This window comes from Dipodomys merriami, unplaced genomic scaffold, assembly GCF_024711535.1.
Source record: "Dipodomys merriami isolate MVZ:Mamm:240054 unplaced genomic scaffold, mDipMer1.0.p SCAF_16, whole genome shotgun sequence".
Taxonomy (NCBI): domain Eukaryota; kingdom Metazoa; phylum Chordata; class Mammalia; order Rodentia; family Heteromyidae; genus Dipodomys; species Dipodomys merriami.
In genome coordinates, this window is record NW_027202937.1 from 13,617,629 (window position 1) to 13,638,239 (window position 20,611).

The following is a 20,611-nucleotide window of genomic DNA, read 5'->3' on the forward strand; positions in this document are numbered from 1 at the left end:
GGTTCACTGACCTAGCAAAACCTTTACAATGGGAAGTCTTGCTCGAGGTACAGTGGACACTTGAAAGAACAAAGCGGAAGATCTATGGAAATATTCAAACAGTGCCACCAATTAATTTAAAAATGCACAAGAAAATCCTGCTGAGTCTATGCCAATACTTATCCACAATAGGCTGACAACAGACAAGTTAAAACATGTTCTGTGTCCAGTTGTTTTTCTTTCAACTGCCATCACCTCTGCTTATAAGTGTCATTAAAGTACAAAATAATGTGCAGAAATTTTCATCTGAGTGACTGAGAATGAGGAATGGACTTGGGACTGAGATTCTGATATTCCTGAGCCAGAAACTAAATTCAGTAAGGAAGCAGTGTGGCCAAATGAGAATAGAAAATGCTGGGGGAAAATGAGGGGAGGGGGCAGCAGAGGAGAGGTGAGTATTGTGAATAAATCTGGCCAAGCAGGGAGAAGAATTTATTATTTTTTAAAAGGAAGTTTCATTTTTGACTACAAGCTTGACTTGTTTCCTAAAAATTCTTTTGTTGCAATGACATTATACTATGTGTCTTAATGCTTCCTTCTTCAAACAGTAAAAGGAATCATCTGGTACACCTCACAGTGGGGGCATTGTAATGACAGATCCCACTGACTGGCACATAGTGTATGTACTTCCTTTCTGGTCTGAAGTCAAACTTGAATGCTCCTTGCACTGAAATACCTCCTGTAGTGTTTGTTTTAGATATGTCACCAGACCACTGTACCTTTTAGAATAATTGAGATGCTATCTACAGAGCAACCAATTTGACCCTAATTTTACAGAGCCCTCAATTTTATCCCAAATATTGTTGACTTTGAACTCCTTAAAGCAAAGCAATGACACTGATATTGCTGATTTCTCCAGTGATTGACTGATTTATTGACAATGTCTCCTGCCTATAGGAGCTTGTGTTGAACATCTGGCATTAAGCATCTGTATTCCAAGATTTTTAGATACAATGGAAAGGAATGGAAAAGATAAGCAGATGGTTGGTATCATAGATGCCAAGACTTCTCTATTACTTGAGTTGGTCAAAAGCCAAATGTCCATATTACAGAGAATATGCAACCCTTTGTTTGCAAAGTTAATTCAGGTGGGTGGTGGGGCTTTCCTTAGTTTCCTCATTTTCAAATTCCCAGTTAAACCAGGACCTCTCTTCACAGTTTGTGTTCTATTTCAGGTATGAGACATAGCTTTATGAACAGTTTCATGTTCAAGGCATTTGACTTGCTATCTAATTTTTTTCCTCAGAGATAGTGGGATCTGGAAAATTCTAGTTACAGCACCCTAACTTTTCACACTGCTGTGTCGTGTCTATAGGATTAGCTCTTGTGGCTAAAAAAAAAAATGCATATCTATCTATCTATCTGTCTGTCTGCCTATCTATCTATCTATCTATCTATCTATCTATCTATCTATCTATCTATTTTTCCTTTTTGTTGTCTTCAGTACTGTCCTTGAGGTATTTTGCTTGAGGTTAGTGTTCTACCACCTGAGTCACAGCTCCACTTCTGGCTTTTTAGTGGTTTATTGGAGGTAAGAGTCTCACCGACTTTCCTGCCCAGGATGGCTTCAAACTGTGATCCTTAGATCTCAGCCTGCTGAGTAGTTAAGACTACAGGCATGATCCATGGCACTCAGTTCCTATTTCTTTTTTTTGCTCTTTGTTTTTTCTCTTTAGTTTGGTCTCATAAATAGAATGATAGCAGAAGTGAAAAAACTGGCTAATCCGATAGCCTTCATGGTATTTGTAAGATTTTTTCTTTAATTATTGTGTTACTGCATTATTTATATTTCCTTTCTATCTGAGCAGAAGGAATGAAGCAATTAAAAGCAGAAAAGCACAACAGTGGTTTCTATATTACTAAATGTATGGTATACAGGCTATTAGAAATCAGGCAAAATATGACATTTGTGGAGGTGTTGCGTATCAAACCCAAGACTTCATGCATGCAAAGAATGCGCTATACCACTGAGCTACACCCCCATATAACAAGCACCCTTTCTTTCTTTATTATGCTATGTCAGAAATAATGATGCTCATACTCTGTATTCTTTACAAAGTTCCTCCCCTCTCTCTTTTTTTCCCCTTTTTTGTGAGGCTAACTGAAGTCTGACTAACTTACCTTTCTATCTACAAGTAAAGACCAGAGTATCTTTACCTTAAATCCAGGAAGCATCTTGGTATCCTATATGCAAAATGAAAATATTCTTATTTCTAGTTATTTCCCTCAATCTCGTATCTTGAGAATTGTTTTCATGTTGGCAAGTCCAGAAAAAAGCAGGCAAGGAAGCAAGAGTCAGAGAGGGGAATGTGGTTGTTAGATTCAACTCCTGTCTCTTCTTTCCCAAGCAACCAGTGATCTATTTCCTGTCATGACAGACTGCTTTGCATTTTTTAGGGGTTATTAAGGTTTGGCATTTGGGTCCATAATTTTTCAGCCTGGAATGGAGATATTCTAGGAGTAGATGAATTGTCACTTGGTCTGTAATTCAATCATCTCTTTCTTGGTGTAGTAATTATGCAAGGTCCAGTTCAGTGATTTTAGATTTATTTCAGTGGATTTCCTCCTGCCAACAATTAGGTTTTCTAATCTGATACTAACACTAACATTTCAAGATGTATCTCCAAGAGAAACTATCATGATGTTGCTCAGAGGTATAAGGTGGTATATATGACGTTTTGAATTTGGTATGTATGACGTTTTGAATTTGATTCCCACTAGCCAGGGGAATAAAAAGTGCATAGTTTTAATTTCATTTCTTCAATCACAGTTTTCAGATAGCTACTCACTAACACCCATTGTTTTTCTAACATTTTATCTACTCTTCTAAATGTGATCTGGTGAATTGCCTTCAGTACCACCCTGATTGTAGTCCCCAGTCTTCTACAGCACTCAGGAAGAAGAGGAGAGAACAGAAGAGAAAAAATATCCCACTAGATTTGTCATCAGGAGATGGAATCCTGAACCCACATGAAGGGCAGTTAGCTTTGGTGCCATTTTTAGTATCTTGGAAAATTATAAAAGGCTAAAGAACTGAGATGGGGGAAAAAAACCAAGAAAATTTTCTTTAGTTTTCTTAATTTTCTGAACTTGCCTGGGTCCATCACCAGATGTGAAACATGGAATGCGTTCTTTGGAATACCTATCCCTTTTTCCCTCTCCACCCAACCCTGCCAGGAATTAGATCCAACAGTATGAGTAGAAAACAATAGGTTTTAACTTTTTCTAGCTGGCAAGCTCATCCAACAGTAACACTTAAAAATGTGCAACATTCTTAAAAAAAAAAATTGAAAACAATTGAAGAAAAAGAAAAAATAAACACAAAAAGTCTGCTCACAAGTAGCCGAGATAGCTCAGTTGGGAGAGTGTTAGACTGAAGATCTAAAGGTCCCTGGTTCAATCCCGGGTCTCGGCAGACTTTTGTTTACTTTGATCCCTGTCAACCTTACAAACTTTCTATAATTTACAAGTTGTGTTTTATAATTGAGATGTGGTAGAACAACAGAGCATGGGACTTTAGCAATGGGAACCTGTGTAATGTGTGTGTCTTGTTCCCCCCCCCCCCATCTCCATCCACACAGCGATTGGGGTTGAATTTTTAATTTTAATGTTGTGCAAATTAAAAATGTACTCTATAAACTTTGTGCTGAGAATTTATAATTTAAAAATGTCTTAATTAAAATGATATTAAAGAGTAAATTCTAAAAATTCCATCATGTGTGCAGGGAGGGAGGGGAGGAGGAAGAGAGGGAGAGAGAGAGAGATTTGTATTTTAGTATCTTTTATGGCGACTGTCGTACGTTTTTTGAGTAAGGGACTCGACTTGGTACCTTGAGTTGCACTGGGCCTCTGTGCATTATGTAGCTGGCGCTGAACAGTATTAAATGAGAATCCTAGTATAGTGAGTGTCACAAGTTTCTTGCTCTCCTCCTCCTTTGACAACCCCACCCCCAGTTGAATTATAGTCCTCAACCCTGGCGACCGTTGTATTAAAATCCTCGCCCACATCCACACACTGAACGCCAATTGATCGTTCTCCCGTCTTCACACGATATAAAGATTGGACTATGAACTAATACCACACAAGAAAATCCCAGTGGAAAGTGAGTTTTGGAAAATTTTAACAACCCCCCAAAACAAGGTAAGACACTGTCTTCAAAGCACTACTGCTTTGCTTTTCTCATAAAGTTGAGCGGGTGTAAGAAAACCTGGTTGCTTTGTATCCAAAGGCTTTGGAGGTTTCATGTAATGCACAAATTCGGGATTGGAGAGGAGTTTGAGAGAAGAAACCAGAAAAGGAGGTTTTAGAAAGAAGAATCCTTCCTTCCAAGGTCACCTGCAAGGCCCCGCTGGGATTTGAACCCAGGATCTCCTGTTTACTAGACAGGCGCTTTAACCAACTAAGCCACGGAGCCCACATCATGTACTTTTTGATTTCCTTTTATCAGAGAGTACAGGTACATAATACTGTAGAAAAATGTTATTAGAACGCCCACATAAATGAACATTTCTCGATGAGAGAAAGTTATAAGAAACTCAGCTTTACATATATACATATATTATGTGTAATATTAGATTCCATATTTCACGGCCTTATTTCAGCACAGCTCCTTCCTTCATGTATGGATTTTCGGTAACTCCTGATGGTCTGTACGGACTGGGGTAGGTGCTGCAGAGACGTCGAGCGACGCCCTTTCCTTTGGGCTTTGCTATAGTGTGGATGGAAATTCCTCCATCTGCAGTGACAGTGACTAGGTAACTCCCATCTCCCTGCTGTACCAGCACACCTCAGTGTCTATTATGACATTCTATCAGCTATATACAATATGACAAAACAATAAAAGAGGATTTCATTACTGAATTTCAACCGTATTAACGATAATAGAGCCCTGGGTTCACTGTTCAGTATTGGTTAAAAAGTAAAAACAAACAAAGACAAAAAGGAAGCAGCGATTTTTTCCAAGTTGAATAGGAAATACAGTTAGGAAGTTTATTTAGCTAATAATACTTGATTCAAGAAGGTCACACTACTCTCAGAACAGAAGCTTATGAAAAGAGTACACCTTGCCGAGACCCGGGATCGAACCAGGGACCTTTAGATCTTCAGTCTAACGCTCTCCCAACTGAGCTATCTCGGCAAGCTCAGAAGTGTTCTTTTGTCTATTTCTTTTACAATACTTAGTTTCAGTTTCCTCCCGCCTTTTTATGAATGCTTCAGAAATTGCTCGATTTTAATTGCTCACCCAGAAAGATTTGCAATTCGTTGTTTTCTGTGTATGTCGATTGGACCTGATTCCTGGCAGTATGAATGGATAGACGGAAGAGGCCGACATGTTTTCAAAGAAGGCATTTCTGCTCCCTGCAGTCCTGGCAGTTGACCTACACACAGCCCAAAAATGTAAAAAGCTAAAGAAAAAAAAAGATTCTTGGGGTTCCTTATTTCTCTCTTATCTTTGTACTTTGGTCTTACCTAATGTTCAAAGATGATGAAAAAATGGAACTAAACAATGACAACTTTGCTAAAAGAATACAGAATATGTGGATACCGACAAACACACTTACATAAAAGCAACTGTCAGGAAGTTAGAAAATTAAAGATGGCATTTCCCATAACAAGTTTTTCTTCACTTAAAAAGAAAAACTCTGGGAGAGGTGAGGGGGGGGGGGAGGGAAAGTAGGAGAAAAATGAGGGAAGGGATAACAAGTTTGGCAAGAAATGTACTTTTTTAAACTTACTTATGTAACTGTAACCCCTCTATACATCACCTTGACACACCAAAACAACACAAAACTCTTTTAAGTTTTTCAAAGAATGTCAGTAAATCATCTTAAGGTTCGTATTTGTTTTCTGTCACTGAAAGAACAATTTAAAAGGAGGGTAGATTGATCTTGCCTCATAGTTTCAGAGATTTCCATGATTCCTTGGCACCATTGTTTCTGGTCTGTGGTGAGACAAAACATCATGACAGAAAGTCATGAAGACTTCAATAAGTAAGTTTCTGATTGGTTCATTGGTTAGTCAAGCAAGGGAAATGTTTACCATAATGAGGTAATAAAATTTGTTTAATTGTAATATCCAAATAAATGTATACTTAAGAAAATAAACCTGTTTAAGACTATTAGACTTAATAGTTTAATAACTGGGTGAGAATAGTTAATAGATGATGAGAGGATAATAAGAGTGACACTGGTATTTAATTTAAATATATGGCAAATGATTGTGTATAATGTTTAATGAGTCAAAAATTGTTAATAATGTTTATCCTTTGTTTATTCAAACAATAAGAATTTAAAATGACTGAAGAAATAAACAGCACAAATCATCTACATGGAACAACTATAGATGAAAAATAAATTCCCTAAGAAGTTAAAAAAATACTAATTCATTCTAACCAGAAGTGAAATCTGAGAAGATACATTATAACCAATGTTGGTAAGCTTATGAGAGGAACAGAAAAAGGTTTATTTGAATAAGTTTAAAGTTTATGAGAAATTTAAGCCTATGGTTATTTATAATGTTATTCACATTTGCCTCAACAATTAGTCCAAGAGAAATACTTGAATGCATCCTTTATTTTTTTGTTCTCAGGGTCAAACCCATGACCTCTTATATGCTAAGCAAGTACCTTATCTTTTCAAGCACATAATATATTATTGAACAAGTTATATCAATAGTGAATTTAATCTGCTCTAGTAGATCCAGCCATTATTACTTTCATACATTTCTGTCAGAAATTGGAAGCTAAGGCCAGGAGGGGTAGAAGAAAGGGGGGTGGTGCATGTCTGAGACAATGATATGTTTGGTGATTTGTATGTAGCCATATATATTTTGGGGGTTGTTACAGTTCAAGCACAGGGTATCATCCACACCTCCAGCCTTACATTTATTAATTTAAATAAAATGCTAAAGAAATAAGATTTTATGGCATATAAAAAACAGTCTATAAAAAGCAAAAAAAAATTCTTATCAGCTAAAAGGGTTAATTGGCAGAGAAAGTATTGTTGGACTTTTATTCATATTAAACATAAATGTATTCTGATCTAAATAATAAACTTTAGCATGTACTAAAATGAATAAGTTTGTGTGATCATAATTTTTTTAAGCCTACTGGTGATAGAGAGTAAAAATTGAAGGTAGGGAACAAGTCAACCAACATGACTTTCCTAGTATGACAGTGTTGGGATTGAATCTGTCTTGATGGAATAAAGATGGATAAAATAGAATAGAAAGCTCAGAAATAAGCTTTCAGATATACCATCAAATCATTTTCATCTAGAGGTCCAAGACCATTAAATGCACAATGAAGTTGGATCATTAAGATCATGCAAAAAGAAAAAGGGAAAGGAATGTGGCTTAGTGGTAGAATGCTTGCCAGGCATGCATGAGGTCCTAGGTTCCATTCCTTGGTACCACATAAACACAAGAAATAAAATTGTAAAAAAGAAAGAAAAAAAGTGAACAGGTAGTAACTCATTACTTATAAGTATGAAGTTCTTTTATGCAGTGCTTCCTTTTTTTTTTTTTTTTTGGTGCAGTACAATCGGTTTTGATATTACTTCCCTCCCCATCATCTTTTTTCCTCATGGTCATATATAGCAGTAAAGAAACAAAAGGTACCGAACAATACAATACAATACATGGAGGTGCTGGGGATCGAACCCAGGGCCTCGTGCATGCTAAGCACGCGCTCTACCACTGAGCTACACCCCCAATGACTTCCAAAATACTTTACAGAAACTCAGGAACCATTTGCCCATATTCCAATACTTAGCTGAAGTAACAGCATCTGCTCTTCAGTTGAGCTGTTTTTGAAACCCTCAAGTTTTCATTCCGGACTAGAAGTTCCCATTAGCTCTGTGAGTGTTTTTCATAATTGCTGAACCCCAACGACCGCTTCTAGCAAACTTCCCGGGCGGGCGAGTCCCAGGAATATAATCGGATTCACCCACTTTCCTGCTAATATTTATTATGTCCCCAGAGAAACATAAACAACAGAGTCAAGGAATACTCAGATCGATACCACGAAAGCTGTTTAGGACACAAGTCCAGGTAGAGAGATAAGAGGGAGATAGAATCGTTCACAGTAATAGCATCAAATGAGTGGTTCGGTAGAACCACCGTGCCCAGCATCCTGCAAACTCGGAGCCCCGTTCTGACCAAGGCATGGCAACCCAAATTGTTTGAAGCCCCAAGAATCAGAGCGAAAAGATTACAAAAGTCTTTTCTGTAGTTTGAGCGCCCGTAACAACAACAATTGTTTCAACCACGAGACGTATAAAAAGGAAACAAAGAAAACCAATTAGCTTTTGGTAAGACTTCCCAACTCCCAAAGCCTCTGTTCTTGGGGCGCAAAAAGTGGATGTTTGGCCATTATTCAAAACGTGCGAAGTTTGGACTCAGTGAGGTGGGAGAGGAATATACTGTAATTCTGAAACTTCCCAGATGATTCTGCAGATCGACAAGGTTGGAGGAGTACCATCAACCTACCCTCTGAGAACTAAAGGCACCCGGAGACCATTGTAGAGGAGGAAGGGGTTCCGGGCGCCGAACGCGTTGGCTCTGCGCAGCAGTTTATGCAGCAAAGAACGCACAGTTCTCCAAACCTCAGAAATTGGGACAAAATAGAATCTTCCTGTGGAATTTATATTTTCAGTCTACTTAACTTAGAAGAATAGAGTCTTCTCTCTTACTTGGTAGAAAACGCAGGACAGACAATGAGAGTTCCTATCCAAACGTTATCTAAAATACTTCCCTAGGAAGACCTTACAGGTGTTTCGATTCCCTTGTCAAGCCTCTTCTGGTCTCCTGATTCTCTTGCTCTTCCGCATCTGCTGCCTTTTCTATTATTCTAACGGGTTTTCCCCGCTACTGTTGCCTTAACTATGTGTGCAGCTGCGAGTTAGAACACAATTTCAGGACTTAAGAATAAAGTCATATACAGAGTCTCTATGATGGATCTTTGTGTATAAACTTCAGATATAAAAGTCTCACAGGCAGAGCAAAAGACACCAGTACAATATTTGCAGAAGAAGGATCTTGAGCAGTGGGGGTGTAGCTCAGTGGTAGAGCGCATGCTTAGCATGCATGAGGCCCTGGGTTCAATCCCCAGCACCTCCAGGTATTTCTTTGGCTGTAGGTAACTTTTCGCCTCTGCAGCTCTGATCAGTTTTTATAGCTATAGGAAAGAGGATGATGGAGAAAGAGGTGAATAATATTAAAATACACTGTACCTACATTTAAATGCGTTGTACCCACATTAAAAAAAAAGTGAGCTGCATAAAAAGAACTCTATACTTGTGGGCAGTGGTCTACTTTCTATTGTTATTATTATTACATGGTCTTGTGTAAGGATCCAACATCATTCTGCATGAGGATATCCAATATTTCTGGGACCATTTCTTGAAATGATTGTCTTTTTCTCCACTTAATGGTGTTGGCTCCTCATTAAATGGTATATCTGAAGGTTTATTTCTGAGCTTTCCATTCTATTTTATCCATCATTGATTACATCAAAGAGTTTAATGAGTAATCTCACATTCCTTTGATTTACTTCACAGTATACTGGGGGAAGGGGAGAAAAGAAGTATCAGAGGAGGAAAACTTTTTTTTTCTTTCATTTTCTCCTTCTTGGCACTATTGGTGCTTGAACTCAGAGCCCGGGGCAACTCGCACTACTGAAGTTATTCCATTTCTTGGGCAACCTCTCCTGCCCTGGCAGTCTGTGTTTATAACAACTTTTGTCTTCATAATTGTGTCTGTGTAAGAGGAGGGATAGAAAACCCATCTTGATTTTCCCTGCCCCCCACTTCCCTTCCACATATACAGAAGGCAGTGGTTAGGATCAATCACTCAATGGCAGGATCTGGTTTCCAACTGCTGAGTGAGGCAGAAAGGAAAAGCCATGTCTCAAAGATTAGAGTGCTTTGCAAACCGGGCAGTGAACATGGAGGTGTGGCCCATATCACTCAGTTGGGAGAGTTGGAAAGGAAGGTTCAAAACACTCCAGAGTCTGAAAGGCCCAAGATTTACAAAGTAAACTCTTCTTGAAGCTTGTAACTTATTCACAAACATCCTCCCACATCCAGTTTTCTCAAGAAAATCTTAAGGCTAAGGAGAGAAAAATACAAATTGCATAGCTTCAAGATTCTTTGACTTAAAAAAGATTGACTTTAGAGGTTAACACTTTTGTTCAGTATTTTAAATCTTTAAATGAAAACATGCCTTAAATACTGTGTCAGTGTGTTATTGGAGGACCTTGGAGGGCTCAGTAAAAACAGACTGAAGGCTTTGATATCAATATATAGATCCTATCAATATATTGATCCTATACACTAGTCTGAAACTATCTAGGGCCATTACCTGTGCTTTTGCCTAAACCACCTGTCTTACTTTAGAGTATTTAGGAACTCTTCTGTTTTCCAGTTCAGCACCATTTGATGCTTTCAGGACTTTAACTTTGCTTCTTTCTTTCTTCCTTCCTTCCTTCCTTCCTTTCTTTCTTTCTTTTCTTTTCTTTCTTTCTTTCTTTCTTTCTTTCTTTCTTTCTTTCTTTCTTTCTTTCTTTCTTTCTTTCTTTCTTTCTTTCCTCCTCCTCCTCCCTCCCTGCCTCCTCCTCCTGCTCCTCCTCCTCCTGCTCCTCCTCTCCCTCTTCTTCTTCTCCCTCTTCTTCTTCTTCTTCTTCTCCTTCTTCTCCCTCTTCCTCTTCTCCCTCTTCCTCTTCTTCTTCTTCCTCTTCTTCTTCTTCCTCTTCCTCTTCTTCCTCTTCCTCTTCTTCCTCTTCTTCTTCTTCTTCTTCTTCTCCTTCTTCTTCTTCTTCTTCTTCTTCTTCTTCTTCTTCTTCTTCTTCTTCTTCTTCTTCTTCTTCTTCTTCTTCTTCTTCTTCTTCTTCTTCTTCTCCTTCTTCTCCTTCTCCTTCTCCTTCTTCTTCTTCTCCCCCCTCCTCCTCCTTCTTCAAATATCTACATCTATATCAGCTTTTTGCTTATGTAAAATTTCCCAACCAACCTGTGTCTACCTACCCTATTAATTCCCCCCCTCCTGGGGATGAGGGTGGGAGTCATTTCATTTAAAGGGGATGGAGTGTTGACTCTGTTCTTTAAACAAGGATGTCAGTATTCCTGCAAGGGATAAAGATGAAGGGGGGCATGGGAACTCAGGGCATCTCAGCATGTGGGATATTTGAACCAGCTTGAGTCAGATGAAAATAAATGTTGACTCAGCATCCCAGGCAACACTGTACCAGATCAAGGAAAGTTATCACTGCCCCTGGATAAGGAGCACTTTTCTCTGGGTTAATATTGTTTTGACATAGGTTGGAGATTTTCTTGGGGCTTGCCTGGAAGATGTAAGTCACTTTCACAGAGTGAGTGGATGAAGAGCAGGCTAATAGGAATGGGAAGGTTCTGGGCTAAGAAATGGTGCTATCTAGCTAGAATCCAATTGTTCCTCTAATGACGTCACTAGATAGTATATCATTCCTTAATCTCAGGAATCATGAGATTTAACACAGTGGGCTGTGTTCGGCCAACACAAAATCAAAAAACAAACCCCATACGAAAAATACTAGGCATGGCTCAAGGTAACAGCTGGGGGTGTAGCTCAGTGGTAGAGCGTGTGCTTCGCATGTACAAGGTCCCTGGTTCAATCCCTGGCACCTCCACTCTTTATTTTCTTCATAATTTCCTTCCTTGCGAGAAAAGGTAGTCCAATGGATTGCCTTTCGCATTGTGATCTCTCATGTCTACTTGAGATTTAGTATGTGTCCCAGCCTCTGGCAACTGTGGCTAAAAGAACACAAGAATGAGGCTAAAAAGGAACGGTCTCCACTGAGGGTCCTCTACTTCCTGAACAAGATGACCGCGCATTCCCACTGAGTTTATCATGGAACACGGTACAGCATGGCTGGGACAAAGAGGAAAAGACAAAAAGTGGTTCATACTACCTTCCAAGTGATCTGCCTGGATTTTCCTGTGGCGATAAAGGTCCTTGAAATGAGGGAAACAGAAAAGAGCTTGCTTTTACACTAATCTTGGAGGTTGGGATTCCATTGTTTCGCTTCCGCCGTCTTCCCGCCCAGCGTCTCTAAGGTACACGCCGCAGCGGATCTCGGGTGCGCACGGAGTTCCATCCCTAGGAAGTCTCGGGACCCCCCAGAGTTTTCTGGTCCTCAGCGTTCCCGCTCCCCCAGCTTGCTTCTCCTCTGTTTATAAAGCTGCTCAAACGGAAAGCAGAAAGATTCAAAGAAGACGAGTTAAATGCTGCCTGGGAAGATTTATTTCTTTGCAGATGAGATAAGACAAAAGTGAGAATTTTGCCCAGAACCTGGACAGTGAGTGAGGGTCTAGCAAACCTAGGGGACCCGGCCGCTGCTTCCTCCTCTTCCTCCTCCTCTCCTTCCTCCCGATCACCCGCCCCTCCCACCCCCATCCCCGTCTTTTTCTGTTGCTAAAAGTTTGAAAGATCCAAAGCGAGTAAAGAGCTAGAAGAACGGTAACCGTAAGATACCTGCATATCTGCTCTCAAAGGAACTCTCCACCGAACGAACGAATGGAAGGCCACGAAGGTGTGTGAGCTGGGGCGCCAGGTATGGAATGAACGGACACTTTTTAATACCTGGACAGCGTCTCAAACCTTATCCGATGATGAACGCACAGAGTGCGCGTTTTCTCCTTTGCCACTACTGTTTTGCATGAAAGTCAAGCCCGAGACGAGTTTTGGATGAAGCCTATGTAGGGCTGGGGGGTGATTTGTATCGTGCATGAAGGTTTCCTGATTCAAAACCAGGCTTGTGTGGGGACCGGGAGGAGGCGAGGTTGGAGTTAAGAGAAGTGGAGAATGGCAGGCTTGCATGTGGATCGTTCACATAGACTATCAGAATGTGATGGGTGGATAGGTCACGCTTCCAGGCTTCGCACCTTTTCTCTTCATTCTCTAGGAATGAGATTCTATTGGAGCCCTGAGGGATTTAAAGGCGGGGGAGGGGGGGAATGTAGAACATTTTGTCCCATGAAAATACCCCACACTTATTTACCCACTCGGTTGGCTTTTTAAAAAGTTTTAAAATTTATTATTATTATTATAAAATGATACACAAGAGGGATTGCAGTTACATAAGTCAGGTTCTGACGGCTTTTGAGATCTCTTGGAGCTGTTTCCATATCTAAAGCTCTTTGGGACACACCAGTGTGGCCAAGTAACAGCTGTGGCTGGTGGCTTCCAGACCAGGGGCAAGTCAAATGGGTGTGGTGAGCACAGGTTGGTGAGTACAGAATTAGGTTCCATTGGTTGCTTTTGGCTTGAAAGTAGGAGGTATGTACATAAAGAGTTGGGTTTCTTTGATAGTTTTCTCAGAATTGAAGAGAAATATTAAGTACCTTAATATATTTACCTTTTATAGACTATTAGAGGACACATTCTTTAGGACCCTGGGTAGCTTAGTTTGTAGGCATTCAGCTTTTAATTGGAGGGTCCAGTGTTCAAGTCCCTGAGTAAGAAAACCTTTTCCTCTCCCTATCCACCCAAAGCCCCCTAAACCCAACTTTCTCTTATTTGTGAGTCACTAAAAGCCCCATGCATCCAGTTTTCTATTTGTAAGTGTCCAGGTGGGAAAAGTAGTTAATGACTGAAGGGATATCTTAATGTGACAGATTCCACATTTTGTAAAGACAACAGGGATGCATCCTCACAGCTTAAATCCATTCTTCTTTCAGGTACTTTTGCAGGGGGAAAAATGCTCTTTTGCTTGTTGATAGGCTCTTTTTGCATTATGGATGTTGAAGAGGCCAGAAAAGAGAAGATTGTGTATGAACATGATTTAATAAAGGTGCTTATGAATTTAAAATGCAGCCTTGTGAACGTTTTTGGCAAACAGTCTCATAGTCTGAAAAATAAAACTCTGCAGGAAATCTCTGATGAGGGTTCAGAAGCTACAGAAGAGAGGGAGGCTTCAGGATGACTTGAAGATTGGGAGATCCATTGAAAATATTCATGGAAAAACTTTACATTAAATTGGAGTGACACTGGCTTTAGATTAATTCTGGATAGCCTGCTATTCCTGAAAATGCCTCAAAACCACCAGGAATTGTTTAGATGTCCAGTCAAGTTTATTGCTACTTTTCTTTTTGTCCTACTCTGCCCATAGGAAACTTTTTGTTTGTTTGTTTTGTTTCATTTTTAAGGTTCATCAAATTCCTAAGAAACAGTTTTGGACTTGAGAGAACCCTGTTGATCTGGCAGAACTCTTTTTGGTTGACTCAAAAGTCTCACCAGAATGCTGGAATATAAGAACAGGAAGCAGTAAGAGTAAGTCTCCTTGAGTGAGAGAATTAAGTTGGCATCACATTTAAATATGTATGCATTTATGTTTGAGGTGGAGAGATAAATCCACTTTGTACTTGGCTCTGGATCTTGATGTAAAGAAAGCCTGATGTCCTTTGTCTGGACAAATCAGTGCTTTACATTGTGCTGGAACAAACTATTCCAAGTGGACTGTTGCATATTCATGATATTCATGATATTCATGACTGTTTCCTTCTGCTTGCATTCAGCTATACCTCAAAAATTATCTCATGAATTACTATGGAAGATCCCATCTTCACACACCATTTTGGAAACATTTATTTGGGGTTCACTTAAGTTACAGAATTTTCTGTGGAACCCCCTCTCTTACTCAGAAGACAAAACATACTTGTGCCAAATACATAGGAAAGCTTAGAACACATGAAGCATACATTGAGTCCACATATGTTCTGAGGGGAAAGAGAACCTAGTTGAGTGTTGTTTTGGAATTCCAGTGAAGATGTGTTAGAATGTCATTTCACTTGAGCACATTGAGATATCATTACAGATACCATGTATGCTATACAAACCCTTTTATGTGGGCCTGTTTCACAGATAGGGAAAGAGTAATGAAGTATGTTCCAAAGGTTGTCCTACATTGCAAACTTTTCAATGGTCTTATAGTAAAGGCTCAGTTTATAGGACTGAATTATTGTTTCAGAGTGTAATACAATACTTATCCAATATAAAAATACACAATTTCATAGATTATACTATTATATGCATCCCCCCCACAAATTTTACATGAGCTATTTATACCAGGCCTATTGGAGGCATGCAGAGGTTATTGCTTAGTGATGTCCAAGCTCCATTTAATATCTTTGACAAAGGGATTTCCATAATTATATCATTGATGAAGTTAAATAAAATAGCAAAATGCCCAAGTTAAATCATCTTTGCAATTAATTTTTTTTTTGTCCCAGTCCTGGGGCTTGAACTCTGCCTAGGCCTTGTCCTTCAACCTTTTTTCTCAAAGCTGGCATTCTAACCTTTGAGCCTCAGCTCCACTTCCTGGCTTTTTTGGAGATTAATTGGAGATAAGAGTCTCACAGACTTTTCTGCCTGGTTGTCTTTGAAACCTGTTCCTCAGATCTCCTCTTCCTGAGCTGCTAAGATTATAAAAGAAAGCATTAAAAAGAAAGATTAAAAGAGAAAGCATTAAATAGCATCCTAATTTTTTTTCCAGTCCTAGGTCTTGAACTCTGGGCCTGGGCACTGACCCTGAGCCTCTTTGCACCCAAGGATAGTGCTCTACCACTTGAGCCACAGCACTACTCTTGCCTTTGAGTAGTTTATTGGAGATAAGAATCTCACAGGGAGTTTTCTGCCTGGGATGGCTTCAAACTGTGATCTTCAGATCTCAGCCTTCTGAATATCTGGGATTACAGGCATGAGCCACCAGCAGCTGTCCACCACAGTTTTTAAATTGGTGGCTCTTATCTGGAATTCTGGCTTGAAGCCAGATAAGGCAGGAAAGTCTGTGAGACTCTTATCTCCAATGAGCTACTGAAAATCAAAAGTGGAGTTTGTGTTCAAGACTCTAAGTTCAAGGCTCACAATGGCACAAAAAGAAAAATTAAAAAAAATTATGTCCCCAGTATAATATGCTTATGGGCTTAGTTTCTGACTCCATTTTACAGGAGTGGTACTGAACCTATCTATCATCATCTATCTATCTATCTATCTATCTATCTATCTATCTATCTATCTATCTATCTATCTATCTATCTATTTTGTGAGGAGATACTAACTTTACTAACTGACTGGGCTAATCCTAGTGGTTTGCTTGCAATATGCAACTAAGAACTATTTCTTTTGCTTTTTCCTTCTCCATGGATAGTAGGCCATGATAGAAGACCAGCATCCACCATCAACATCTCATGGCAGGGTGTATATTTGTAACAATTGATGAACCTATATTGGCATATCATTATAACTTAAAGTCCATAGTATATTTAAGGGCTCACTCTTGGTGTTTTGACAAATGTATGACATATATCTGCCATTTCAGTTTCATCTAGTATTATTTTCTTTGTCTTAAATTCTAATTTGCTTTGCCTAGTCATCCCTTCCTCTTCCCTAACAACATATAGTTGGAATCTACAGTAGTTTCACATTGGCTTTTTCTTAGTAATATGTATTTAAAATTTCTATATGTCTTTTCCTGGCTTGATAGTAGATTTCTTTTCAAGTACTATTCTATTGTCTGGATGTACCATGGTTTATTTATCTATTCACTTATTGAAGTATCATCTTAATCGCTTTTAAGTTTTGGAAAATATGAATAAAGCAGTATACTCATTTGTGTGTAAGTTTTGGGGTTAACATAAGTTTTTAACTCTTGAGGGTAAATACATTAGATGCTATTGCTGTACCACATGGTAAGACTGTTTAGTTTTGTAAGAAATTACCAAACTGTGTTCCAAAATACTGTATGATTGTGCATTCCCACTAGCAATGAGTGTGAATTTCCATAACTCCTCGGCATTTGGGTCAGCATTTGGTGCAAACAGTGTTTAGGATTTTTGGCATTCTGATGGGTGTTGACGGCCTATTTTTAAATTGGATTGCTTGCTTTGTTATTGTCTCATTTTAACAGTCCCTTGTATGTTTTAGATAATAGCCCTACGTTAGATAGGCATCTTGCAAATGTTTTCTGCAAAACTGTGGCTGGTCTTCTCTTTTTTATCCAGTGTCTTTCACAGAGGCTACATTTAACACTTTAACTCCATCCCACTTACCAATCAGTTATTGCTTTTATCCACCACGCCTTTGATGTCGTTTCTACTTTCGAAGAGTCTGTCCTCTGCCATAGAACTTCTGAACCAAGAGACAAAAGCCCTGCCTGTGCCTGCCGCAGCGCGGCCTAAGGCAGAGCTAGCTTTCAATGGGTTATAGCAGAGCAGCCGCAGCCAGAGCTACCACCGACCCGTGCAGATCCACAGTGCAGCTTCACCCAGATTCATTCTTCTGCACCGCAGCCTTATCGAGACTCAGAACAAACTAGGATTCTTTGAGAAGCCAAGATTCATAGATACATGATCTAGTATCAGATGGGCTAGATGATCTGTGGAGTGGGGCGGGGGGCGTTGCCTAGCGGGACAAGGATTAGGGCGGGAGTTACTCATTTTCTCTTACAGGGACTGTTTCTGCTTGCTACTGGGACCTCGTGGAGAGGCGACAGCTCGCGAGATGCAGTTAACTGTTTGATGTAATCAGATGAGGAAAAAAATGGATTGTATTTCCCATGAGTTTACCTGACATCCCCCCGCCCGCCCCCCCCCCCCCAAATCTACGTCTAGCGAGGAAGGGCGGAATCCCGTAATCCTTTCAGTTTGGGATTCGATTTGGTCAATCAAACACTTGTTAGGCTTCTAAAATCGAACTTTGCTCTTAGTCACAATTGGAGAGTTGGATGTTGTCGGTGTGGCTCGGGAGGAGGTTCATTGGACACGATCGGGGTGAGGTTTTAGGTGGAATTTATTCTAAGTCAAACCCCTCCTGATGAAACTTGCAATAATGTGAAATCGGGCTTTCACAATACAGGAAGTCCACCTAAGTGGGGGATTGCAACGGGGGATGTAGCTCAGTGGTAGAGCGCATGCTTCGCATGTATGAGGCCCCGGGTTCGATCCCCGGCATCTCCAGCAGTGTTTTTTTTTTTTTCTCTTGTTTATTCAACTTTTTTCACAGCATCACTTCTTATTTCTTGTCTGTATGTTTATTTCTCTTCCATTTGGTTTACTAGCCTCCCACCACATTTCCTGTGTTTGGGAACCTTCCCTGCTGTCTTTATTATGTTAAAAAGCAGTGCAAAATCTAAGGGACAATTCAAGAGTGAATTCATCCTACCGTGTATACATCCTGGAAGAAAGAACACAACAACATTTAAGATAATGAGTCATCCTCAACTAAATAAGACACTATTCCTGCTGTGCAGTGGGAAACAGTAAATGGAGTGGGGTTTTTGTTTGTTTGTTTCCTGCTAGTCGGGAGCTGGGTGGGAAAGGGGCTGGTATCATGCCTTTTTAGTATTGAGGTGGGATTTGGACATCAGTATTCAAGAATCTACCCCAGGACCATAACAAGAATTTCTTCATGTGCTATAATTATTATCTTATCTTTCTCAAGGTTTCTATGCAAAAGAACGGATCATATCCAGAGAAAGAGTCTGAGACAATAGTAAAGGTTAAACAATAGCCTTGTGGAATTGGAAGACAGCATTGGTTAGAAATTATATTAAGATTGACAACTGGGCATGGGGACACATGCCTGTAATCCAAGCACTTGGGAAGTTGAGGCAGGAGCAGCCCTGTCTCAAAAATATTATAACACTACAAAAACAAAACAGTTATTTAACAAGACAGAGTATTCAACTAATATTGTATTTGGTGCAATGAATAAAGTGAATTTCTTGGCTTACATGAGTCCTGCTTTGTTCTTGCATTCACTCTGGTTCATCTGAGTGCTCTGGAATATAGATAGCAAATGTGTTGTATTGCTTCTGTCCACATTAAAAAAAACACTAAAATGACAACATACATGTCTTTTTCCAACATTGTTAAGAGGAAATCTAAATCTTTATTTAAAAATATTGTTACTTATGTTCCTATATAACTACGCTAAGAGACTGAAACTCAATTGATCATTAACATTAGGTTCTGAACTTTTGTGTATGTACAAACATTTCATATTCAGTGGATAATACAAGAATATAACTGCTTTTTAAGGCTGAGGAACCTTGAAACTTTTGAAGATTGTTGACCATTTGAACAAGAGGAGCATACTTTTGGATTGTGAACATCCAACACAAGGTGTCTGTGCCTTCATCTGTATTTGTTTCATCCACATTGGTCTTTTTAAAGATGCAATATCTTGACTGTATCATTATTTTTTCCTAAAAGTCATTCTAAGTATTTGCATAAGGAAAGATACATTATTTTATTGTATTTTAAATTACTTTATTTTTATCTTTTATTTGAATACCATTTCTAATTTACATGATTTGGGGAGGAAAATTATGTAAATATCTAATTGAAATAATTACAAGGGTACTTTTTTTTCCCTAAGAGGGTATTTTTTGAACACAGTGCCTTGTATTTTCTTTGCTTGCTTGGTAGGCTGGCATTCTACTACTTCAGCCACATCTCCAGCCCTAAGTATGAGTTTTTTAATCATGTTGCAAATATTTGCTGTAGAGAGAGCCTTGGTTCTGTTAAGGTTAAGAACCATGTCTTTAACTACATTATGATTCAGGTATATTGCTGCCTAAGCAAAATTACGTTTTTGCAGACAAAGGAAGAAGGACCAAATGACTACTGGGTAATTAACCCAGTGGCTGTCCATAAGCTATTATACTTAGCAGCAAAGTCTACAAAATCTAGCCTCTTGACTCTTTATTTTTCAGACTTCAACTACAATGGCCTTTTAAAGTAATGCTTAACTGGACTAAGGCAATATCTTCCATAGAGCTTGTTGCCTTGGATGTTCATTCTCTACGATTATGTGATTGGCTTCTTGTCAATCCGGTTCTTATATTAACCCACTTTACCTAATACCCCCCTTTTCCCCTCCTGCCCCCCTTTTGCTCTCTCTCATTTCTTTGCCCTTCTTTTTTTAAGGGAGCACTCTTTGGAAGCTAAAATTATCTTCAAGATACGATATGAACCTACTGATTTGGTCTAAACCTTGATAGCAGCTTTTAGAAAAAGACAAGAAAACCCAGAACATGGAATGAGTATACTTCAAAGTAGACCCATCAAAAATCCCTTTTCTGTGTCAGTGTTCTCAGTGCCTTTTCTGTTTTATTTTAGTTCACATGCTAGGAAGTTCAGGTGCTAGGAAGAGAACCCAGGTCATTACCTCTGCTAGGTAAGCCTTGTACCCCTGAGCATACCCCCCAGATTACAGTGCCTTTTCAAGTCCTGTTTTCGTTCTCCCAGATAAGGAATTTTGGTTGTTTTGTTCAATATATCAGATGTTTGTGTTAAAGTGAACCTGTCTCCCCTCCATTACCAAAGAATAGCCAACTGTCTAGAAATAATCTATTAACAGGATTTTCAATGTACATTCCTCATATCTCTGGGATTTTATGGGCTCCTAATGAAGGAATATTTAATATGTTGCCTTTAAGATGTGAGACAACATTGGACCTATAATTTTTAATGTTTTGCTGTACCCAGAAATTTTTTTCAAGAAAAGTAGAAGTCAAATTGTGTTCTTAACACATGCACA

The 20,611-nt window shown here is 39.2% G+C and overlaps 7 non-coding genes across 7 annotated transcripts; 4 read left to right on the forward strand and 3 right to left on the reverse strand.

Moving 5' to 3' along the window:
• The first annotated feature begins 3,381 nt into the window (after window positions 1–3,381).
• On the forward strand, window positions 3,382–3,454 carry Trnaf-gaa (transfer RNA phenylalanine (anticodon GAA)). Its single transcript has one exon. It is a non-coding gene; the product is annotated as a tRNA-Phe (tRNA).
• Window positions 3,455–4,380: 926 nt separating this feature from the next.
• On the reverse strand, window positions 4,381–4,454 carry Trnat-agu (transfer RNA threonine (anticodon AGU)). The gene has a single exon. It is a non-coding gene; the product is annotated as a tRNA-Thr (tRNA).
• Window positions 4,455–5,104: 650 nt separating this feature from the next.
• On the reverse strand, window positions 5,105–5,177 carry Trnaf-gaa (transfer RNA phenylalanine (anticodon GAA)). The gene has a single exon. It is a non-coding gene; the product is annotated as a tRNA-Phe (tRNA).
• Window positions 5,178–7,678: 2,501 nt separating this feature from the next.
• On the reverse strand, window positions 7,679–7,750 carry Trnaa-agc (transfer RNA alanine (anticodon AGC)). Its single transcript has one exon. It is a non-coding gene; the product is annotated as a tRNA-Ala (tRNA).
• Window positions 7,751–9,085: 1,335 nt separating this feature from the next.
• Window positions 9,086–9,157, forward strand: Trnaa-agc (transfer RNA alanine (anticodon AGC)). Its single transcript has one exon. It is a non-coding gene; the product is annotated as a tRNA-Ala (tRNA).
• A 2,470-nt stretch (window positions 9,158–11,627) lies between these two features.
• Window positions 11,628–11,699, forward strand: Trnaa-cgc (transfer RNA alanine (anticodon CGC)). The gene has a single exon. It is a non-coding gene; the product is annotated as a tRNA-Ala (tRNA).
• Window positions 11,700–17,952: 6,253 nt separating this feature from the next.
• On the forward strand, window positions 17,953–18,024 carry Trnaa-cgc (transfer RNA alanine (anticodon CGC)). Its single transcript has one exon. It is a non-coding gene; the product is annotated as a tRNA-Ala (tRNA).
• Window positions 18,025–20,611: the final 2,587 nt, after the last annotated feature.